Genomic DNA, 9,159 nt, shown 5'->3' on the forward strand with positions numbered 1-9,159 from the left:
AAGGCTGGTGGCAGCTATAATTATACTTTCTACTCGTCAACTATAATTATATTTATCTGCTTTTACAGATTGTGTTTGAGATTTCCCCTTAAGTGTCTTTTTTAGTTTGGCTTGGAAAACGGCCATTAAAGTCCTCTTTCGCAATGGAGTCGTCCGTATCCGGTTCACGAAAAAATTGTTAAAAAGAATACGATATCTTTCCTACACAAATAACCCAGAATAACTATCTAGCAGCCGTGGCTAAACTTCAGTTTGTGTGTGATGTCTGTGATGACTACTTCAAATAGGTAAGTTTTCTTTTCATTCGCGTTTTAACTACTACTTTCTAATGCCCTCACTCAAAATAGTTTATATTGACATGAATTTTCTAACTCTTCAACATCAACATGTTAACATGGTAGCAACGGTGGTTAATCTGTAGCTTGTGATGCCGTATTTTGAACAGCTATTTATATTGACATTTGAAATTATTATTGTATATATTTCATTCTTGTACTATTTAACCACAACTACCTAGTGTCTAAAACTCGTGACAAAAAGTTACCGGACACCAGGGCAGACAATCCTGAAAAGTTGCCTGCCCTGTTTTCCCCAACTGACTAACTGGAAAAAAAAAACACTATTGGAAAGTCTCATCTCATTAGCTGCACCGCTTATCCTCAGTAGGATCGCGGGGGTGCTGGAGCCCATCCCAGCAATCATCGGGCAGTGGGCAGGGAACACCCTGAACTGGTTGCCAGCCAGTCTCAGGGCACACAGGGACAGACAACTCGCTCGCTCATTCACACCTAGGGACAATTTGAACCGGCCAATCCACTTGAAATGCATGTCTGGAATGTGGGAGGAAACCCACGCAAGCACGGGGAGAACATACAGGAAGTCCGGTAGCTGGATTTGAACCCACACAGGAGGTTCCCAAGACCTTAGAACTGTGCCGCTCACGCGCTAACCACTGCCCACTATTGCAAAGTATTAAGGATAATCAGAATATATAAGAGAACAACACTTTAAAGTTAAGTTTATTATAAATTTACTTACATACCTGTCAACCCCCTGTTGTATTTTCCCTTACAAAATAATCTTACACCATATATTTTTTCCAAACGTGTTTATTTATGTAGTTTAACATGTTTTATTGTACATGTGTTTCGTTATATCATACATATTGTTAATTAACATTTTGTTGTGAGATCCTGAGTTACTCGACATGAATGAGGTTTATTATAAAAAAGTTCAAAAATTAAGTAGCTCTAGAAGGAAAAAATACATGCAAATATAATTAAGAATAATACATTTTCTTATTCAAATAATTAATTCATTTTCTCTATTAAATTATTGTTGGTAATATACTGATTAAAGGGATAACCACACACCTATCTTTTTTCATTTTCTCCTTTTATACTTCCTTTTTTTCTTAACCTCTTTCTACAATATAATAATTCGTAATATAATGCATCAAAGCAAGTGAGCCGTTTGAGAGCCGGCTCTCTTTATTGAGTTGAGCCGAAAAAGCCGGTTCTCTAAAAAGAGACGGACTTCCTTTCACTACATCAAACCGCTCGCTTCGTTTGCAACAAAAAAAAACGATACCGAGACAGAGGGTTCCGCGGCGAACTCGTTTGACTTGATTGATTTCGTGATAGTCTGTGTTTACCGGATAGTACCCATAATTGACAATTTTGCAATTTTCCATACAGATTTTCTCGTACGTCGTACACGTCTTAAAATGCATGATAAACGTACTTTGTACGGCAAAACCGTACAGGTTGACAGGGAGGTACTTATAACATTCATTGCATGTATATGACATCACTGTTTTCCATCTGCCATCAGTATGTACCTGTATTTACTCATCTTCATTCATGCAATGTTTGCGTTGCGTCGTCTGCTACAAGCCACGTGAACTCCTCTTTCCACGATACTTTTAGTGTAAGTTTACGTTTTGTAGCGTCATCAATTTTGCTTCCTTTGAATCTTTCTTCTGGGCCTGAGGTTTTGGCTTGATTCCTAACCACTTCTCCATTTTTCTTGCATTCTCTGTGCGTCTACTTTGGAAAATGATATGCAAATGCAAGACTTAATAACGCTATGGAAAGTCCGGAAGCACAAAGTTATTCGACGCTGGTTTCTGATCGGCTGCCGAGTATGCAAATTACTAAACGAACCGAAATTCCTGAATTTTGAAATCCTAATAAAGCAAACGTTTGATTTTTTTTTTTCCCTTGAAAAAGTTGCCGGCGACCCGGGCAGAGACGTTTCGTAAGTTGTACGCCCGACGTAAAAGATGCACGCCCCGGGCAGACGTTATTTCAGGCACTGCTTTAAGCCACATTAACAATGTAGGATCAGTGGCTAATGTGTAGCTTATTGTTGCCCTACTTCAAAAAGCAGTTTATAGCCTAATTAAATTATATCTTTTTTCTTATTTTAACTTTGCTTATAGTCTAAAATCATCTCATTCTGTTCCACGGCATACTATTTCTATTTTAAGCTTGAATTTGATGGACTTCACTGCGTTTTTTTCCCTCTTGACACCCTGTAGGAAATTGTTGGAAAGAAAAGTATCGGTGCGCAGCATGTGTGAGTGTTCTCACCTGCACAATAAAGCTTCACACTCCAGCAAACTTTGTGCTTTCAACAGATTTTTTCCACTTGTTCATGGCGATGACTGTTTATTCTCTCAGCATCCCTTTCAAACAACACATTTTGTTTAGACCAGGTAGTCTTTTTGTGCAGCATTTCTCCCTTACCCCTATTTTGTTCTGAGAAGAAGTGAATAATTTCATAATGTGTCGTGCAAGGTACTTCCATGCAAAATACAGTATTGAACATCATTCCTAAGAATTTGGATGTCTCTGTAAATGTTTCATAATATACAAATATCAGAAGTAAATGGAAGGAGATCAAGAGGAAGGCTGCGATTGACGTGGATGAATGGTGTTATGAGTGCACTGCAGGAAAGAGGTCTAAATATAGTGGACGCTAGAGCTGTTGTTGGTGATAGGAATGAGTGGAGAGGTGTTGTGAAAGGATAGTGGGATGTTTAGACGTGTTCTAAGGGATGGGCAGGGCATCCGTATGATGCGGCAGGGGTAAACCAGTGAAAGCTGTCGAACAGAGTGTGTTGTGTTACCCTGACCAGAGTGACATGGCCGCTTTCTTGTGTCCCGTTTCGTTTGGAGAGACGAAAGCATGACCAACTTGGGTGCCGAGGTGCTTTACTTGTTTGGGTGTTTGGGAATTTGGGTTGGCCATGGTCCCAAAACAATTTTGAATGTGTTTTTTTGGATACTTTTTCCCCTTTTTTTACTTTCTTTGTTTTTGTGTATGTGTTTGTCTTCCTGTCGGTCATCCCTCTTGAGTGATATGACCAGGGTAGATAGAAAGATAGATAGCTATAGATACAAATATCCCTAACCCTTAATAGCAGGGGTCGGCAAGCTTTTTGATTTTGGCCTTGAGTGCAGTAGACTTTAATGTATATAAAATATTCTTTTGTTGAGGGCAGTGCACAGGGGGATTTTGGGAACGAGAGTGACAACAAGGTTGTAAACAGGCTCGTGTTTGCTAAAATGCAATACACTAACTTATTTCATCAATCGGTTCGATTTTCTTTCAAATAAACCAAGCTACAGCTGCTAATTACCATCATGATTGTTTGGTCACTGTTGTGATTTTCGATTCACCCAAAAGCAGGAAACAGGAAACTCAAAAAACAAATTGTATTTAATCCCAAAAATGTCAAGTCAAGTCATGTTTATTTGTATAGCCCTTAATCACAAAGACTATTGCAAACTACAGATTATTTTTACACCATCCACTCATCTAAAACCTACATGAGGGCAAATAATACACATATTATCAACATAAAGTATAGGTTATTCATATGCTATAGAATAGAAGTGTGTTTTAAGCTTAGATTTAAACAGTTCCACTGAGGTTGCAGATCGAATCTCAGGGGGAAGAGCTTTCCACAGCACCGGGGCCCGAATGCAGAACGCTCTCGAACCTGTGCTTCAATTAAGTACCAAACAAACTGTCAAAGACAAAAAAACAAGCCTCAGAAAGCAGGATGAACTGGACAATGTGATGTTGGAAGAAGAAATGTGGAAATGAAGGTCACCTAGCACTGAATGCTGTCCCAAAATGTCCTTATAAAGGGTGTGTCACGATTGGCCGTTGCCCTCACCTGGGTCTGCTCGTTTTGGCGCCAGCTGCTGCTCGTTGCCTGATTGGCTCCCCTCCTATGTAAACTCAGTGGTATCACTCACTCCTTGTCAGTCCGTCAGCGGACCTCTGCACTTGCAAGATATGCATTTTGACTCTGTCAGGTATCCTGCTCGTGAATCCGGTATCCGGTATCGCTCCCTTCAGTCCCGTCCTGTCTGGTATCCTGGTCGTGTATCCAGTATCCGGTATCAATCCCGTCTGTCCCATCCTGTCCGGTATCCTGCTCATGTATCCTGCATCCGGTATGGATCCTGTCCCGTCCTGTTCGGTATCCCGTATCTGTCCGGTATCGGTCCTTTCTGTCCCGTCCTGTCCGGTATCTTGCTCATGCATCTGGTATACGGTATTAATCCCGTCTATCCTGTCCGGTATCCTGCTTGTCAGCCCCTGGCTTCCTGTTTACCCGCGCCTGACTTCCCGGCCCCACTTCTTCTGCCCAGCGATCGCTGAATCGCCGCCGTTTGTGTTCCGGCGCCTGACTGCCCCGCTTCCGTAAAATAAAGCTTGGTGTGAAAACGTTGCGCGTTTGGGTCCACCGTCTGTTCGCGGTCTGACAGGGTGAGGCTAATTACAAACTAATTGGTGGAAGGAGGCGAGCCAGACCCTAACAGCCACTTCTCCAATCTTGGTGCATTTTCCATTTTTAATTTTCTTCCGTCTGTTCTTTTTCAATACAGGGCTTAAATGTCAACTTAAAACAGATTGAAATCCAAACCAAAAACAGCTTTGATCTGGTTCTATCCTTTCTACGTACGTATTCTCATTATAGTTCCACTCACCAATCATGAAGCTGGGAACGGATGGTGTGCTTCTAACAACGATCAATGTGGTTTAAGTGCACAATCATTTAGGCAAATGGCATTGCAGCGAAATGGAAAAAAAAATTAGTATTTTTTAGTAGTACACACTTACTATATTCGTAGTTTGCCCATGCTTGCATCATAGCATCAAATTCCCTTTATTATTAATGTTTTCAGCCTAGCTTTTACGAGTGTTCTTTCTAACATAGACAATATTTGTGTTCCTTTTTGTACTTAAACTAGTTCCCTTACCCAACGTTAGTTCTGGAGATCCTCAAATCTTGATTAGTTAAAAAAAACACACACACATTATCTGTGAAAAGAAGACTTTTTTCAGACAAATTAAGAGGAATTTGGGTGGCTGATCTCATGCTGAACATGTGTGCCTCCAAGTCTGGATAACTTGCAATTCGATGTCTTGAAAGAGCAAATGATCTTGCCTGGTTTGCCTCGCCACTCAGCAAGATAACTGGAGAAGATCATTTCAGTTCCATCGGGTTTGTAAATTGTTTCCGTGATAGGCAGAGAAGCGTCAGCGGGTACCCGCCTTATGCCCCGTTTCCTGCCCGTCGGAGTGAAAAATCCAACAGTGGTGGAAAATGACCTGGCTTATTCCTTAGCCCCCCGCAGGCTCTCTGCTCTGATTGGTTGATGCACTCTCTGGGCCATGTCTTCAGTGATGGCTTCTCTCCAGGTATCACGGCCGCAAATTATAGGTTGGGCTTTTTTGAAGGTTGTAAATGACCTGTAGTTGTGATTAAAGGTCTGATTCTTTCTTCTTTCCATGTGATTGACAGACAATCATCATGTCCTCACCTTCAGTCAACTGGAATACTTTCCAGCCACCCTGAGGAGAATAAGTGGTATAAAACAGGGATGTTCGCTTTTTCTTCCTGGAGTTGATGAATATTGAAAGAGACAGTACAACTGTACACATTTTTAGAGGGTATTTCTACCTTTTCAAGGTGGGGCCAGGTAGAACACGGGTCGGCAAACCCTTTTAAGCTAAGAGCTACTTTTTTGTTACTGCTGAGTCTGAAGGGTCTATCTTTCTATCTATCTATCTATCTATCTATCTATCTATCTATCTATCTATCTATCTATCTATCTATCTATCTATCTATCTATCTATCTATCTATCTATCTATCTATCTATCTATCTAATTCTGTTCTTTTGACAAAAAAATAAAATAATATCCTGAATTGTTTAAAAAAAAAACTGTAATAATTCCTAAGTCAGAAATGATAAAAAAAAAAGTCAACATACGGTCAATTTAGGTAAAATAATAATTTATTCAAGCAAATAAACAGCTGTTAATGAAGTTTTAAAGGTACAGTGTGTGTTATTTGACCCCTAAATGTTGCTGTATTGTGTCATGCAATGGAAAACGGGTGCTAAAAAGCCCAAAGAAGAATACAAACTTCAGAGACTCTGAATGACCAAACAATACCATTGTCTTTTTTGATAAGGGATTTTACACATGTGCTCTTTGTTTTCATTCTTGGATGAAAATGGTGAAAGTAAGATAAGATACCTTTCAAATGCAGTCCAAATGCCAAACCAAACCCGCAGAAAGATGAGAAAGGAAGAGTTTATTCGAGCATCTCTAAGAAATTCACATACTTGCACGCGCAAGAAAATGAGCTTGACAAAGGCTGCAATGATGATTTCAGCCAGAAGATGGCATCAGCAAGTACAATATTCTAAAATTACGGACGCCACCTTTTAATAAATGCACGTTTATATTATAATTCATGTATTTTGTTTATTATTCAAATCATAATATTGTTTTTTTTTTAAATTAAGTTTATTTTGACACTTAAAGACGCTAAATAATGATCCTTTAGAGCCCCAATGTGTGATAATTGACCACTAGATGGCACTATATTGTCTGGTATTAGCTAGGGCCATTGTAACAGAGCACAGCGTGGCGACAGGATGCCGGAAGAACATGGCGCCTACCTAAGGAGGGATTCTAGGGCAAAAAAGAAATGCAAATTTCTTGACCTATGATATTTTTTTAATAAAAACTAACATTAGTATGATAGTTCGTGAATTTTATGCCTCGTATTCAAATTAATGTTGTTGTTTTTTTTTACTGGATGCAAGTTTTTTTTATACCACAAATACTACACACTGTCCAGTCCAGTGCCTGGAGATTTTTAAATGAAAAAAATAGTGCTTTGTCTCAAAAAATGTCGATGAACCCTGCTCTAGTTAGATTCTAGTTAGCAACCATTTTTAGGCGATCTTGTTTTCCCATTTTGACAGGTAACGTGCACAAACTCGCAATCGAAGGGAGAAAGGAGCCTGTTGTCTTCTTCCCTCGACGTGCTCATCAAACTTAAAGGCAATTAGGAAAGAGAGGAGACTGCTAAAAGATAAGCCCAATCTCATTATTGATTGTGTCCTATAAATAAATGCATGAAGTAGACTACAGTCTTTCCTGGTGGGCTTTTTGTTCCTATTTAGAATCCACCATCTCCTCCAAAAGGTATTTAATGTAATTTTGACTTCGCATACACAGTGTTCTTGGCTCCAAAGTAGATTCATGACCTACGTCTGGTTTAATATTTACTTGCACGGTTAATAAAGGACACAATATGCAAAATACCGTTCCTATGCGCAGTTTAATATAGGAGTTTATTCGATTAGCAACGGTTGCATTGAGTAAAGTGTAACGACCCTCACTCATGCGCGACACAAGGTTCACAGTCACTCGGTTTATTACTTGCATTTAATAAACAATACAAATAAGTCAGGGCGTCTGTACACGACTGCATACATCTAAAACATTAACATACTTTACTTTTAATTAGTGATTTTTTGTGCATCACTTAGCACAACTTATATACATTTGTATACAAAAATAGTTTATGAAAGCAGCTCCTATATTTAGCAAAATATGAACTTTTACTCAAACTGATATTGGGCAAGGCTTACCTTCAGCACGAGGTGAACACTCTCGAACCTGCAGTTCTCTTCTTGGCTCTTGGGATCACTAGTAGACCAGCATTTTCAGAGCGAAGGCTCCGGACCGGAACATAGGGGGAAATTATATCTGAAAGTTATGAGGGAGCAAGTCCATTTATGATTTTGTAAACTACCAACAGAACCTTTAAATCACATTTTAAGCTAACAGGGAGCCATTGCATGTTAGCTAATGCGATCAGACTTCCTTGTCTTAGTTAAAAGCCTCGCTGCAGCATTTTTTACCAGCTGCTCTTGATTTTGGACTTAGACCGGAGAGTAGTGCATTATAGTAATCGAGACGGGAGGTAAATAACGCATGAATTATAATCTCTGCATCAGACTGAGACAACATAGGGCAAATTTTAGCAATTTTGCAAAGATGGAAAAAAACTGCTGTAGTAAAATTCTTAACATGTGTTTGAAAGGACAAATTGGGGTCAAATATGACACCTAAGTCTTTGACTGAGTAAATTTTCAAGAGTTTTTTCTGCTTTCAGTAATTATTTACTTTTTCCACCACAAACGGATGTTCACAAATGGTTTCATCACAGTAAAAAACAACATGTGATGAGATGCAGGGGGTCTCCATACGTCTTTCGTTTAAAGGGCTATGCAGAGAAAAATAGAAGGATTCAAAAGGATAGTTATTTTGTGTACTTTACTAAGCACACCAACAGAATCTTGTTTTTCCTTAGTCTTTGTTTGCAAGATTTTTTAATGATTTATTTGTGTAATATAGCTGCAGATAAGTATTTGAACACCTGAGAAAACAAATGTTTATTTGGTATAGTAGCCTTTGTTTGCTATTAGAGGTCAAACGTTTCCTGTAGTCTTTCACAAGGTTTGCACACACTGCAGGAGGGATTTTGGCCCACTCCTCCACACAGATCTTCTCTAAATCAGTCAGGGTTCTGGGTTGTTGCTGAGAAACATGGAGTTTGAGTTCCTCCCAAAGATATTCAATTGGGTTCAGGTCTGGAGACTGGCTGGGCCATGCTAGAACCTTGATATGCTTCTTACAGAGCCACCCCTTGGTTTTCCTGGCTTTGTGCTTCAGGTTGTTGTTGTTTTGGAAGACCCAGCCACGACCCATCTTCAATGCTCTGACTGAGAGAAGGAGGTAGGTTCCCAAAATCTCACACTACACGGCCCCAG

The 9,159-nt window shown here is 39.6% G+C and overlaps 1 long non-coding RNA gene across 1 annotated transcript; it reads left to right on the forward strand.

The window, feature by feature from the left end:
* The first annotated feature begins 144 nt into the window (after positions 1 to 144).
* Positions 145 to 6,187, forward strand: LOC148362532 (uncharacterized). Its single transcript, XR_015850824.1, has 3 exons — positions 145 to 287; positions 5,552 to 5,746; positions 5,828 to 6,187. It is a non-coding gene; the product is annotated as an uncharacterized LOC148362532 (long non-coding RNA).
* Positions 6,188 to 9,159: the final 2,972 nt, after the last annotated feature.

This window comes from Urocampus carinirostris, chromosome 7 (genome assembly GCF_059441175.1).
Source record: "Urocampus carinirostris isolate Australia breed hairy pipefish chromosome 7, RoL_Ucar_1.0, whole genome shotgun sequence".
In the NCBI taxonomy this organism is placed as follows: Eukaryota; Metazoa; Chordata; class Actinopteri; order Syngnathiformes; family Syngnathidae; genus Urocampus; species Urocampus carinirostris.